The following is a 14,551-nucleotide window of genomic DNA, read 5'->3' on the forward strand; positions in this document are numbered from 1 at the left end:
CTTAATTGTTTATAGTAGTCATTCGTTTTCTTTCCACTTTACCATTTTGTTTAATGCTAATTTACTAGGCATATTTATGATGGCAACTTTGTTTGAGAGCTTGCTACACTGAAATATTAATTTCAAGTATCTTCATAAATCAGTTGTCATAAATACAGACATTAGAGTTTCTTTTGCTTTGCCATTTTCTTATTTTATGATGCACTAAACTATAAGCTTGAAACATTATCTAGCCAGTTGTCAAGAATCTTTAAAGACATGCTAAAATTTATGGAAACCAAGTGTTCTAAAAGTTTTCATTCTGTCTTTATATAGCTTATCTTTGCTGCGTATCTCCTCTCATATTTTTGTTACAGTGAACATTTGTATGGAACGTTATCTTTGGGTTTAGAAGAGCTTATCTGTTCCTGCTGCAGCGGACATTAGTTGGATGTTACTGAATGGGTATTCATTACACGGCAGGGTGAAATTGGCATATACTTTCCTGGGCATTTCCAGTAATCGCTTAGAGACACGACCTCTGAAAGCCAATTGCCCAGTGGTTAAGGCACTCACCTAGGATGTGGGAGGCCCATGTTCTAGCGCCTTGTAGTAACTTGGACCTGGTTTTCCTCCAGCCCTAACCTCTGGACTAGTGGCTATTCTGGGGGATCTCTTTGGTTTTGACCAGAAATTCCAACCTGGACTTGAGAAACATTCTCAATTAAATTTTAATTGAAACCAGCATGTTTCTGCAAAATTTCAGATTCAATGAATTAACATTTTCTAATGGCAAATTGTTTTGTCAAAAAATTCCTGGCCAGTTCTGCTTTGGACCATTACTCTGTGCTACAGTTTCTCCATCTGTAAAACGGGTATAAACAATATTCCTTCCTCTCACCATGGTGATCTGAAAAGAAATCTATTAATGTTTAAGAAGCACTCACACTACACTGATGAATAGAACTGGGCAAAAGTTTTTCAGATGAATAGTTTATTTGCTGAAAGATGCAGTTTTGGGTTGACTGAAATTATTTGTGAATTAGGGTTAAATTTGTAAAATAGATTCAAAAATACTTTCTTGCCTCCAAAAATAAAATAAAATATATATGCAAATACCCCCCACAAAAATTAAATAAAAAATTTATTTTGCGTCAAACAAAATGTTTAATTTGACCTGAAAAGATTTTTTTTTCCATTCAGCCACCAAACTGAAAAAAAATCAACTCATCTCTAGTGATAAGTGTCACAGAAAGCTTATAAAGAAATTTATAATTCTGTCTTCAGAGTAGGGGTGGAATAGTGTGCATTAAATAAGGCTGGGGGGGACATACAGGACAATAAGGATAAAACAAAATAGTACATAACTACTCTATCATTATACACTGAATGAGGTAAGGGTCCTGAGGAAAAAATTGTATGTGACCATGTCATTATAGACTGTATCATAATTAGAGCTGGGACATTTTTTTCTGGTGAATAGTAAATTCACCAAAAAATGCATTTTTCAGCAAACAGAAATGATTTGGCTAATTTGTGGCAAATTTATGGAATAGTTCCATCCAGTTTTTTTGGGGGGGTGGGGAACTGAAGACCCCTTTACAAAATGGGGCAGCTGGCGGTGCCCCTATATAACTTACAGCTAGGATAGGGGAGATCAGGGATTCAATGCCCCCCTCGGCTTGACGCAGAGAAGGGATTATGAACTTGCATCCCCTGTATTGCAGGTGAGCTAACCCCTATTCTGGGGGTGAGTCTCAGTATCTCCTGTTAAAGCTGTATAAAAATTGGTCCTTTGAACAGGGATCTCTCACATTTCAGGGGAATGCCTAGGAGAGCATCTATCACCAGCACCACCTCCCTTCTCCTCCTGGTGTTTTGTGAATCTAGCTTTTAAAATACCTGCAAACAAAAGGTCTGGGTGCATTGAAATGTTTTGTTTGATCTCAAATGAACTCTTTTAATTTGCCAAAATGTTTTGGCATTTTCAAATTTTGTTTTGAATTTTTATTTTTTGAAACTGCCAGTGAACTAAAAATTCAATGATTTGCTCAGCTCTAATCCCAATGTAGGCCATACAAGAGGGCCTATCAAGATTAGTAATTAGAGCTGGTCTGGAAGTTTTTTGTCCAAATTATTTTCCTACCCAAAAAACCCCCCTTTTCGCAAAATCTAAATTTTCGGTGGGAAAGTCAAAATGATGGCTCCTTGGCTGTGTCCTCCTGGAAGGCGCTTGTCCGTTGCACTTTCTGTTTACAAGCAGAAAGTGCAATGGACAAGTCCTTTCCAGGAAGGCGGTAGAGGTTGAGTGCCCCTAACTACCTTTTGAAATATCATTTTTTTGAAAAGAAATAAGCAACTGAACACATGAGTGTAGTAATGCCTCCCAATCATAACTATAGCAACTCTGTAATGTCTGTTTCTGATCTAGGTACAACAATAGCAGTAACTCGTAAAATGAACTCTGAAGCGTATCAGAGATTTGTACATTGCAAAGTGAATATATGATTGATACAATCAAAGCTGTTTTGTCCTGGGGATTTTGAAGCACTGATTATTTCCCTCTTCACTTCTACTTCCATTACATGCCTTCTTTGTATTATTGTCTTTACCATTGGGCACTACTAATGTCAAGGCTATGTCTGTGACATTGCCTCAAAACCTTCCTGGAACTCAGCCAGGCTCAGAGTTAGAGTGCTGAAGGAGCTTTGCAAAGGATCTAGAATGGTTCCCTGTGGGTCTTTTCCTCTATCGGCCTTAGATACAAATTAGAGGATGTTTACAACTCTAAACTGAAATGAAGCTGCCAAAATCATCATAGAGTTCAATGGAACTGCTCCTGTGAGTAAAGATACCTCATGCATGTTTGCCAGATTGACTTTTAGTTATTCTTCCCTTTCTTTTCCTTTACTTCCTTCTTTCCTATTCTCCTTTTTCCTTTCTCAATTTATTTTCCTTGTCTTTTTGAAAAGGAAAAAGAGGAAATCTGCAGGAGTTAAGTACCCTGCCTCCAGGCAAAGAAAACCTGCAATTCACAAAGATAATCCCCTTTTGTCTCTGCTTGGCCACAAAGCAGAGAAAAACCAAGCTGCTTTCAGTTTCAGCTGCTTTCTGGACTTCCTTTCCAAAGGAAAAAAAAAATTCCTTTTTAAAATCTGTATTTCTAGTTCAGAAAATCTCAACTGGATCTCAAAATGATTTCAGGTTAATCCTACCACTATGCCACCATGTCAAGGTTCCTCCCCCACTCTGAACTCTAGGGTACAGATGTGGGGACCTGCATGAAAAACCTCCTAAGCTTATCTTTACCAGCTTAGGTCAAAACTTCCCCAAGGTAAAAAATATTCCACCCGTTGTCCTTGGACTGGCCGCTACCACCACCAAACTAATACTGGTTACTGGGGAAGAGCTGTTTGGACGCGTCCTTCCCCCCAAAATACTTCCCAAAACCTTGCACCCCACTTCCTGGACAAGGTTTGGTAAAAAGCCTCACCAATTTGCCTAGGTGACTACAGACCCAGACCCTTGGATCTTAAGAACAATGAACAATCCTCCCAACACTTGCACCCCCCCCCTTTCCTGGGAAATGTTGGATAAAAAGCCTCACCAATTTGCATAGGTGACCACAGACCCAAACCCTTGGATCTGAGAACAATGAAAAAGCATTCAGTTTTCTTACAAGAAGACTTTTAATAAAAATAGAAATAAAGAAATCCCCCCTGTAAAATCAGGATGGTAGATATCTTACAGGGTAATTAGATTCAAAAACATAGAGAACCCCTCTAGGCAAAACCTTAAGTTACAAAAAAGATACACAGACAGAAATAGTTATTCTATTCAGCACAATTCTTTTCTCAGCCATTTAAAGAAATCATAATCTAACACATACCTAGCTAGATTACTTACTAAAAGTTCTAAGACTCCATTCCTGGTCTATCCCTGGCAGAAACCAGCATATAGACAGACAGACACACACAGACCCTTTGTTTCTCTCCCTCCTCCCAGCTTTTGAAAGTATCTTGTCTCCTCATTGGTCATTTTGGTCAGGTGCCAGCGAGGTTACCTTTAGCTTCTTAACCCTTTACAGGTGAGAGGAGCTTTCCCCTGGCCAGGAGGGATTTCAAAGGGGTTTACCCTTCCCTTTATATTTATGACACCTCCTACAAGAAGCATGCCATGTTGTGTTAGTGGCAGAGCTTATGCATTAGCTTGTTGGATCTGTATGCCCATGCTGTAATCCTGGAGCCTGAACTGATCCCAATTCTGCTGAATGAGGGGTTAATGCTGAGTGATGTGGAGCACTTCTGGATGATGAACCCTTCTGTCTCTGCTGCATAACACAACTTGGTTATGTTCTTGAATGACAGTGTGTCAGAATAGGAATAACACTGGGATCTCCCACCAGGCGTGCAGAATTCTGCCACTGGACCGCTTGTGTTTTTGTAATTACCCTATATTTTTCCCCATAGATTGTCTTTGGGAGTAAGATTGATATTGGTATGGAAGGGTCCTGAATTAATTAATATTATATATGTTTATTTAAATAAATGTACTGTACAAGGCAAAGGCAATATATAAAAATGAATATTAAAAAACCAATAACCTCAGAGAGAGCTTTATTAAACATTCTATTCCAAGACAAGTCCACGTATATAGCATTTAGCTTTTCTTTCTTCACCTTTCCTGCATTAAACAACTAAGGATATTCTCATGAAAACAAGAGCTTTTTTCCTTTACAGTTCATCTACTCCTGCTGCCTATTCCTCTCATTAAGTCATAAGCTGTTTGTGACATCACATTAGTTGCTTTGGAAGTAGTGATGTTTTTACACCCCTTTGCAGGATCATGCTCAGTCAAGTTGCATAAGGGAAAACAAGGGCTTTTTGCAAGGTCCTTGTGATATTCAGCTTGCTTGTGTGTTTATGCATCAGTGAATTCCTGGATCAGAGTGACTTTTCATTAAAAGGCTGCAGAAATCTGTGTCTTAAGGTAAGCCTTTTATTGATCTATTTTCCTATTGTTATAGTATATAGTCAAAGTATTTAAATTTTAAAGTAGAGCCCTACCCCTGCAAGCTGATCCAAACATACCTGTGCAGAGACCCCCTGAAACCAGCAAGACCCTACAGATACCGAGGCCCGCTCACACAGATCATTTTGGAGAATCTGGCCTGCCCTTTCTCATCACAGCTATTTGATACCCCATTCTCATACTCTTTGGGGTGGAAGGATGGTCTAGTGGGAAGGGTATTGGACTTGGCCTCAGACTCAGGAGATCTGGTTTCTATTCCCAGTTTAGACAACAGCTTCCTGTGCAACCTCACATAAATCAACTTAATCTGTCCTATTCTTCAGTGCCTCCTTTGTAAAATGGGGCTAGAACTTCCCTAACTCACAGGAGTTTGGGGAGGATAAAATCCATTGAATAATTGGGAGATGCTTGCATGTTACAGTGATAAGAGCTATATTAGTAGATAGTTACTAACTTTAACCACAGAATCAGGCCATTTGTCACTGTACAACTATTACTTAAAGTACAAAGTGTTCTAGCCTTGCTTTAAAGGTCTCAAGTGGTAGAGACTTCTACCATTTCCTTTGGGAGACAGTTTCCCAGTCTGACTGATTTATGTACACAACCTTAAAATTCACCGTGTTGTTTATTTGATCTATTTATTGAATTTCACCCAGTGCTTCTTGTTATGGCATTACTGCACCTAATCAACAAAACAGTCTGAGTCAGAGACAACCAAGTAACCCAAAGGAGTTAGGTGCCCAACACCTACTGAATTTCAGTGGATTTAGATGCCTAATCCCCTTACCATCCTTTGAAAATGCCAATCTAAAGTAATACACTTATAAGATCTACAATGATACATAAATAAAGGCCAGAGTAAATTCATTCATTAATCACAGTAAATAACTAAATAGGGTTTATCACTCTAAATAAATGTCTCTCAGTTGTTAATGTTTAACCCTTTTAGTTATATCCGAGCAGCAGCCATATTAGTCTGTATTCGCAAAAAGAAAAGGAGTACTTGTGGCACAGCTGTAGCTCACGAAAGCTTATGCTCAAATAAATTTGTTAGTCTCTAAGGTGCCACAAGTACTCCTTTTCTTTTAGTTACTGATAGTTATTTCTCTCCCTCCCTCATAATTTTCTGAGAGCAAAGCGCATTTAGGGTCTGATCCAAATTTCATTGAAGCTAATGAGTGTTTTCACTGATTTCAAAGGGATTTGGATCAGCCCCTAAGTCTTTCTCACAAGCACACTAATAATTTTTGTTGCTGTTATTTGAAATCCCTCCAATTGATCTACATCTTTCTGGTATTTGGGTGCTCAGAACTAAATGCAATATTCCAGGTATAGTCAGTTCACTTTTTGCTGAAGGCATTTACACTCTTCTGACCGTCTTGCCATAGTGTCTTCACGTGGCGCTTGTCTGATCATCAATGCTTGAAAAGGGTGAGAAGTCTCAGAAGTCTGATGGAAGGTAAGGACTTCTTGTTTTGTTTCTAAGGCCCAGATCCCCAAAGGGACATAAGTTTTATGATACTAAGCACCACAACACCCAACTTTTCAGTGCCAGAAAAATCACTGGTACAACAATGTGATCTGTTAGGTGCGTACGCTCCCTCTACAATGCCTGGGGAGAGAGAGGTGCCTTAGAATGCAATCCACAAAACTCAGCACTCTAGGTGAGTCTCTTCCTAGGGTAGCTAACGGGAGCTGCCAATGAGAGGGGGGCACTCTAAGCTGTGCCTCCTCATGGAGATGAGATGCGCCTAAGTCCAGGCTGCGGGATGGTCTATCTCTGCCTGTGATCCACAAACCAGGGAAAATAGACATTTGGCCTCCTACATTGCCTCTAGGACCTGCATGCTCAGATGCTGCCTAATTCCACACAAAATGGCTGGAGGGAGTGGGCAGAGAAGAAAGAGGAGGAACTCTCTTATAACCCTTAGCCCAGTGGTTAGGGTACTCGCCTGGCTGTGGGAGACCCTGATTTCAGTCCTCCCCTCTGCCTGATGAGGAAAAGGGATTTGAACAATGATCTGTTATTTAGGTGAGTAAAGTAGAACCACTTCAATAGGAGAGACTGAAGGAGACCCATGCTGGACCATCCTACAATCCATGGCATTTGCTGGGGGGTGGCAGATCCCTGTTCAATACCCTTCTCAGCAGGCAGAGTGGGGACCTAAACCAGTGGTGTCCTATATCCCAGGTGAGTACCTTGAACTCTGGGCTAAAGGAGCAGTTGCTGCTCCTCCTCCTCCTCCTGTGACATCTTGTGCAGCCACTGAGCACACCTACTGAATTAGGCCCTACAAGCAAGATAGGTTGTTGAACACCTATCTTCTCTGGCCAGCTCTGGAGCTCAGGTGGGAGATAAGCACCTGGGCACCTAGACTGGGAGGCAGCAGCTCATATGTCCAGAGGTGGAAACGTAGGTGCATAGGGAACTCTTACTGCAAAAATGTAGCTGCCATGTGAGTTTAGGTGCCTACAGGGTTAGACGGCAGCTGAGCAGGGGTTTTTGTGGATTCCAGCAGTGCCTAAGAGTGGGACTTGGTGACTAAGTCTGAGAGTTAGATGGTTAAGTACCTTTTGTGGAGTAGAGCTTAAATGGTTTGTCATAAATTATATGTTATGGATGAGACTATATTACAGACATAAGGATCTCTGACTTCAAAATAATTTCTGTTTTAGACAGCATCATAAGTGTTCACTGCTACTTGTACAAAATGGTACATCCCTGTCTTGAAGAGCTTAGAACCTAATGAGCCACTCCTGAAAATCTTTTCTCATGCAAGTAGTCTTGCTGAAACCACTGGGACTTTTTGTATAAGGAAGGGTTTGCAGGTTCAGCCTTAAACACCTGATCTTGAGGCACTGTCTGTTCCCATTGGCTCTTATGGAAGTTTTGAGGGGCTGATCCCTTCTTAGGATTAGCCCCTCATGCAGACTGTGAATTCCAAATGCCTACCTCTGAATTAGAGCTGTTTGGAATCTGGGATTCCTGTTCAGTGAAATTGCAAATATAATTTAATTCCAAATGGGAACCAATAATTGAAATTTTGGAATTTCCTGCAGAATGAGAATTCTGAGATCTCATTCTGAAAAAACCTGAAACCATCCCTTGTTTCAAACTTTCTGAAACTTTCTTAGGATGTGTGGCCCTCTGGCTGGGGGGGTTCCCAGGCCTTTAAAGCTGGCCAGCTTCTCCCGTAGTGGGCTGCCCAGCTCCCTAGCAAACTGCCTGGCTCCCAAATTACCAAGCTCCCTGGGCACACAGGGGCCCAAATTAAGGTCGCACAGGCAGCCTTATACGTGGCTTTTCCTACTTCTGAGTTCTCAACTTGGCAACCTTAATGTTCTTTTCATGTAGTTACTTGTGTGTCATTTTATTATTTATATTGCAATAGTACCTCATGTATGTCAGGAACCCACTGTGCTCAGTAATGTTCAGACACCTAGAAAATGACAGTCTCTAACCCAAAACACTCTCAATCTACAATAAGACCTAACATGTGGGTGAGACATTCAAGTAGGCAGGGAGGTCGAAGTAACAATGATAACAGGATGCATCAGTATAGACTAGCTGTGTGTCCAATTTGTAGCTGTGTAAGCAGATCGTAGTAGCATAGCACTATTTTTCTACAGTGTTCACATTAAGCGTACAAGGGAGGCTGCCGTTTTTGAATGGAGCAATATGCTTTATATGTTTGTAAACTGAAAATATTTATAATCGGAGATATCAATAATGATAAATTAAAAACACATTCTTGTTCAGATAAATCTGTCCTGCTTGAAGCTATTGCACAGTGTATAAGTAATTAAATAGTTAATAGTTAATTAAATAGGGCCCTGCACTTGGGTACAACCCCTCCCCCCCCCCATGTGTCCCTTACCCACCAAGACCTAGACTCATTCTCATTCTTTCTTTGGCATAGTGATTATTCAGGTATTTTATACAAAGCGGAACAGCTTCAGCAGGAAAGAGTGAGACCTATGGACCCCATGTTACCCTACAGCGCAATGGTTAGGGTACTCACCTGGGAGTGGGGAGAGCCAAATTCAAGTCTTTGCACCAATGACTCTTTATTCAAAGTAGTATGACTTCAGTGGGAGAAACTGAGAGAGATGTTCCCCAGAATATCCTACTGGTTAGGCCACTCTCCTACAACGTGAGATGTTATGTTCATGGAATACACAGAGAAGTTAAATAAAAACATAAATACTCTTTATTTCTTAGAATTCAGAACCCTAATACACACAAGAATCCCAAAACAGAGAGAGAGGTAAAGCAGGCTGCCCTAAAGCAGAAACACAACTCACCCCACCTTACTCTAGGTTGGCTGTCTACAGACTGACTGAGGCTAGACCCAAGTTGCATGCTTCCAAGGAATGCTCCCTAGCCTGCAAGCGGGACAGGAAAAAGTCCTGAGAATGATAAGTGATAGCTTATGCTTTTAATACAGTTTTCAGTACACAATCTGGAAGACCAAAAGTTCAAATACATGCTCCACATAAGGCAGCGGGGGGAACTGAACTCTGGTCTTATTCCAGGTGAGTACCCTAACCACTGAGCAAAAGGAAGACAGTTATGCCTGCCTTCTCTTCTGGCTGTTTTGTGAATCTAGCTCTTCATGCCCTTTGCTTTTTATTTAAAAACTTCCTGAAAACAAAATGAAATGTTTTGTTTTGGATCAAGTTAAATGTTTAGTTTGTATCGACTTTTTTGATTCGTCAACATTTTTCAAAAGTTTGTTTGACTCAAATCATAATTTTTTGGATGTCTGGGAACTGCCAGCAAACCAAAAATTAGTTCTACGTCGAGCTCTGGATGCAAGGGTTTAGAGTGGAGCAAGAGAGTCACTGAGACCAGAAAAGACTGTGGGTATGAAGGACCAAGTGTTTCCCACACAATATACCATCTTCCCCAAGAATTTGTTTGCATTGCTTTGAAACTGCGTCCCCACTCAGCTGTGCAGCAGAGAAGTGGGAAGAAGGAACAAAGCTGAGCTGAGCTAGCCCACCTAGCAAGTGCCTCTGAGCACCTCAGAAACTTTCCCAAAAATTCAATCCAGTTTTAAAATTGGTCGGCGTGCTAGAGTGGACAAAGTCCTGGCCACCAGATTTTTTTTTTTTTTAATAGCAACTTTAAAGCAGATTTTACTACACTGGTTACAATCATAGCTCCAGCGGCTGGAGCTGTGTACATGAAATGGCTTCAACTGGTTTGAATTTTGGGAACTATTTTTCCCTCCAACACAAAACTGCTGAGAGATGCGGCCCAGATGGGGTTTTAAAACTGGTTTTTCATGACAGCTGAAAAGGATGAAAGGAATGACTTTGAGTGAGGGTGGAAGAGAGGAGATTTATGTGGGGTTGGTGATGGAAAAAGGGAGAGCTTGACAGCTTTTAAAATAAAAGGAAATGTACCAAATGGCTCATTGTGAGAACAGAGGGCTAAACCTTTTGGAAGAGCAGCAAGGACGAGCAGGGGTGAAAAGACAGTAAGAGGAGAGAGAGACCCCATTTCTGCATAATCATAATTATTTCTGGAAACTCAGTAATATCTGAATCAGAATACTTTGGCCTGGATTTTCAAAGCTTGGTCCCTAAAGTTGGGCTCTAACTCTAATGTTAAGTGTGTAAATATGGATTTACAAGCCCAGTTTTAAAATTTTGCCCTTAGCATTTACATAAGCACCTCTCCATCTCAGGATGGAGTGTGAATGAATACGTTTCAGAACCAAGGCCCTAAATGGCACACACGGAAATGTGCACACAAATAACTGCTCTGTAAATCAGGTCACTGTGCTTACAGAGGGGGGTGTTGTCCTTATTTTGTATCATTTAGATACCAAGTGAGGATTGGAATATTGCATTTGGATTGCCTTTGTTAACTCAATCTTATTTGTTTGCTATATATGATTAGCATAGAGAAAAAGAAAGAGTAGAAAGAAAAATGTCAGATGTATTTGGCACTAATCCAGATTATTTTGTAATGTTTCAGTGAGCGCTTTAAGACAAGCTGCTGCTATCTGATGTGGAGTTTGCTCTGGCTGTTCATACTGGTCTTTTTTGCCTGGCCTTTAAGCATGGCCTTGGCAGGCCTTTATGGATTTGTCTCCCCTTTCATTACGTTGGTTGGACTTGATGACATTAGCGACACTCTGCTGCAAGGAGTAAATGTGGGGAGAGAGTGTGCTCAGAACGTCAGAAACGGCAAGCCCATGTGTTGAAGATGGCATTGTGTCTGGCAAGGATTCTGCTGCTCACTCCATCAAATGTCACACCATCGTGTTCATCAAATGTCACACCATTATGAATTTCTCATTTTTACACGGTGAATTAAAGAGCTTTTATTTCAATGTAAAAGGTATTTGGCAATTTTCCCCCCACACTTAATCTATGAAGGACATGGATTTAATATGACTGTTTTATAAGCTTACAGTGGAGGTTGTGATCTTTCATATCTACACAATGAGTTATGATGACAACCTTATCTCTGGAAATACAACATTCTGAAATATTGCTTGGAAGAGAAGACAGGGCCAGGACACTGTGCCCAGTCTGTGCTTTGACTGCATCCCTATGGACTGGGGAATGAATCGTTCTCACCAGAAACTAAGCAGCCTCCATCCAACTGAAACCGACTGTGCTCATTAGCTGGTGAGAAGGTGTGATCAGATATTTCTCCCTGGGTAACCAATTAGAGTCCCCACTGGTGGCCAGGGGGAGAGGACAGACTGCATAGGCAAGCAGGCAGCCAGTGGCAACACATAATCCAGGACACAATCTCTGCAGCCCAGGCAGGGTTCAAGTTTTGCAAGTTCAGTTACACCAATTTTGAGAGAGATCAGTGTAGGTTCCTCCAGGCAGAACATTATGTTCCACTGTCAATTGGATCTGGCTGTACTTCATGTGCATGCCTCCTTTCAATTGTCCACAGCCTCCTTCGTGTCAACAGCAGAACCCCCAGAACAACAAGAACATATCCAGATTTGCTCCCCAATAGCACAATATTCAGAACTTCCCTATGTTTTTTCCTCCCTGTGAATAATTGACTTAGAGAGCTCCCAGGCTTGTCTTTTGAAGTGTTATGAAGGTTTCCTTTGAGGGTGAGGACTGAGAAGTCAAATATTGAGTGATCGTTTTGTGAAGTGTTCACCCACAGGTGATATGGTATTGTATGAGGTATATCGTGTGCTACGATAAGGATGTGTAAGACCTATAGATAGTGAAAGGAGTATTGTGGAGGCGTGTTGATGTTCACAGCAAGTTTTGCATCTGTTGTTATGGCAGGATCTGGTGCCACTTTGAGTTGGTGTGTCCTGGTCTGTGGGGAGCTTGTTTCTGATGATCAGATTGGAGAGACTGGGGGGGTTGTTTAAAGGCCAGAAGTGAAGGTTTGGGAAAGATTTATTTCAAGATGTTGTTCCCAGTGAGTATGGGTTGTAATTGTTTGATGATACCCTGTATAGAGTTCCAGTGTGGGGAGGCAGGTGACGACTATGGGTGTGCAGTTGTAGGATTTTTTTCTGTATTGAAGCAGGTTCTCTCAGGATATTTGGGTGGCCTGTTCCATGATGTAGTCTGTTTCTCTGGTGGAGTGTCATTGTCTGAGGAAGCTGGTTTTAAATGTGTTAAGATGTGTATCCCAGACTTTCTCCTTGGAGCATATTCTGTGGTCTCTGAGTGTCTGGCTGTAGATAACAGATTTCTTGGTGTGTTTGGGGTGGTTACTGGCTCTGTGAACATAGGTGGCTTTCTTGTATATTGTTGTTTTTTAGGGGGCCATTGCTGAAGCTGATCATGGTGTCTAGGAAGTTGATGATGGTGTGGGAGTGCTCTATAGAGAGTTTGATGGATGGACGGTGGCTGCTGAAGTTGTGGTGGAAATCTATGAGGGAGTTTAGTGTTGGATTGAGATTCACTTACTCAGGAGATGGGTCTAACAGATCCTCATTAAGGCAAAACACTCAGAAAGTACTGATCAGTTGCTTATAGTGGGAAGTTCATTAGGATGATCTCATCACAGTTGCCTCTGGCAACTTCAACCTCCCTTTGTTACACAAACTTATTTATAACTTTTTGCTATCTTTTCTTATACATATGTATTAGTCTGTCATTTCCATCTTAGTTCAAACCGGTCTTTTCTAGCTCTTTAGTTACTTTATTTTTATTTTTTCTTACAAACATGATTACTCTGCAATTTCTTACATGTGTGCAGTTCTGCTTATGCTATTAAATGTTAACAGAATAGACCCTTAAAATTCACAGAAGTTTTCTATCAGAACTAAATATGCCTTTGCTCCAAACATTTAGGTTGTCTGTCCAGATGATGAAAATATTATTGATGTATCTCAGGTATATTATTGGTTTTGTGGTACATTTGTCCAGAAATTCTTCCTCAAGGTGACTCATTAAGAGCTTGGCATATTGGGGAGCCATCCTAGTGCCAATGGCTGTTCCCATGGTTTGGACAAAGTGTTAGTTGTTGAGTGTAAAATCGTTACGGGTGAGGATGAAATGGGAGTTTAGCAATGTGTTTGGGGGTGGATATCTAAGTGTTGTCCATTGTCTTGTAGATATCTGAGGCAGGCAGTGATGCCATCATTGTGAGGTACATTGGTGTAGAGGAAGGTAACCTCCAGGGTGACAGGAATGGTGTTCTGAAGGAGGGTGTTAATGTTGCAGAGCTTCTGGAGGAAGTTGGTTGTGTCTTAGAAGGAACTGGCCCTTTATGTGGTGAGTGGTTTAAAGATGGCTTCTATGAGTGGTGATAGTCCTTCAGAAAGAGTTTCATAACCAGATATGATGGGTCTGTCTGGGTTTCCTTGTTTGTGTATCTTGGGAATATGTAGAAGGTCCCTGGTGTGGGTTCATAGGGGATGAATTTGTAGAGTTTCTCTTGGAGTTGTTTGGGAAAGGATTTGATGATGTCCCTAGATTCCTGTGAACTGTGGTATGGGAGGGACTTCTTTGAGTTCTTCATAGTAGGTGGTGTCAAAGAGTTGAAGTTGGCCTGTAACACAAGAACCCTCCCTTGTCCTATGACTGCAGAGTTATTAACTGCCCACTTCACTTTGAATGGTGTCTTGCAAGATGTGTTAACTCCTTGTGCTAAACAAGTTGTTCTACCTTGTATTTAGCTGTAACATTCTGAGTGCATTTCCCAGACCTGAAGAAGAGCTCTTTCACCAACAGAAGTTGGTCCAATAAAATATATTACTTCACCCACCTTGTCTCTCTCATATTTATTAAGTTCATATTTTTACATAAAACCCTATGGAAAAATAATTGCACATCCATCATCACCTGCATAGAAAATCCAGAAATCTGCTGAAAAAGCTTGTTTATTTTTATGTATTCTGAGAGTAAAATCTGTGGCCTTTGTGGCATACAAAAATTGCAAAACTATGTTCATAATTTTCATGACCCAATTGTCTTTTCTGGGAGGTATAGATCTTTTCATAAAATCAGAGACAAGGAGTGAGAAAATGCAGAATAAGGGTACAAGCTTGAGAAATTGTCTCTGTAGCAATTTGCATTATGGTCTTCA

The sequence above is a fragment of the Lepidochelys kempii genome, chromosome 6 (genome assembly GCF_965140265.1).
Source record: "Lepidochelys kempii isolate rLepKem1 chromosome 6, rLepKem1.hap2, whole genome shotgun sequence".
NCBI classification, from domain to species: domain Eukaryota; kingdom Metazoa; phylum Chordata; order Testudines; family Cheloniidae; genus Lepidochelys; species Lepidochelys kempii.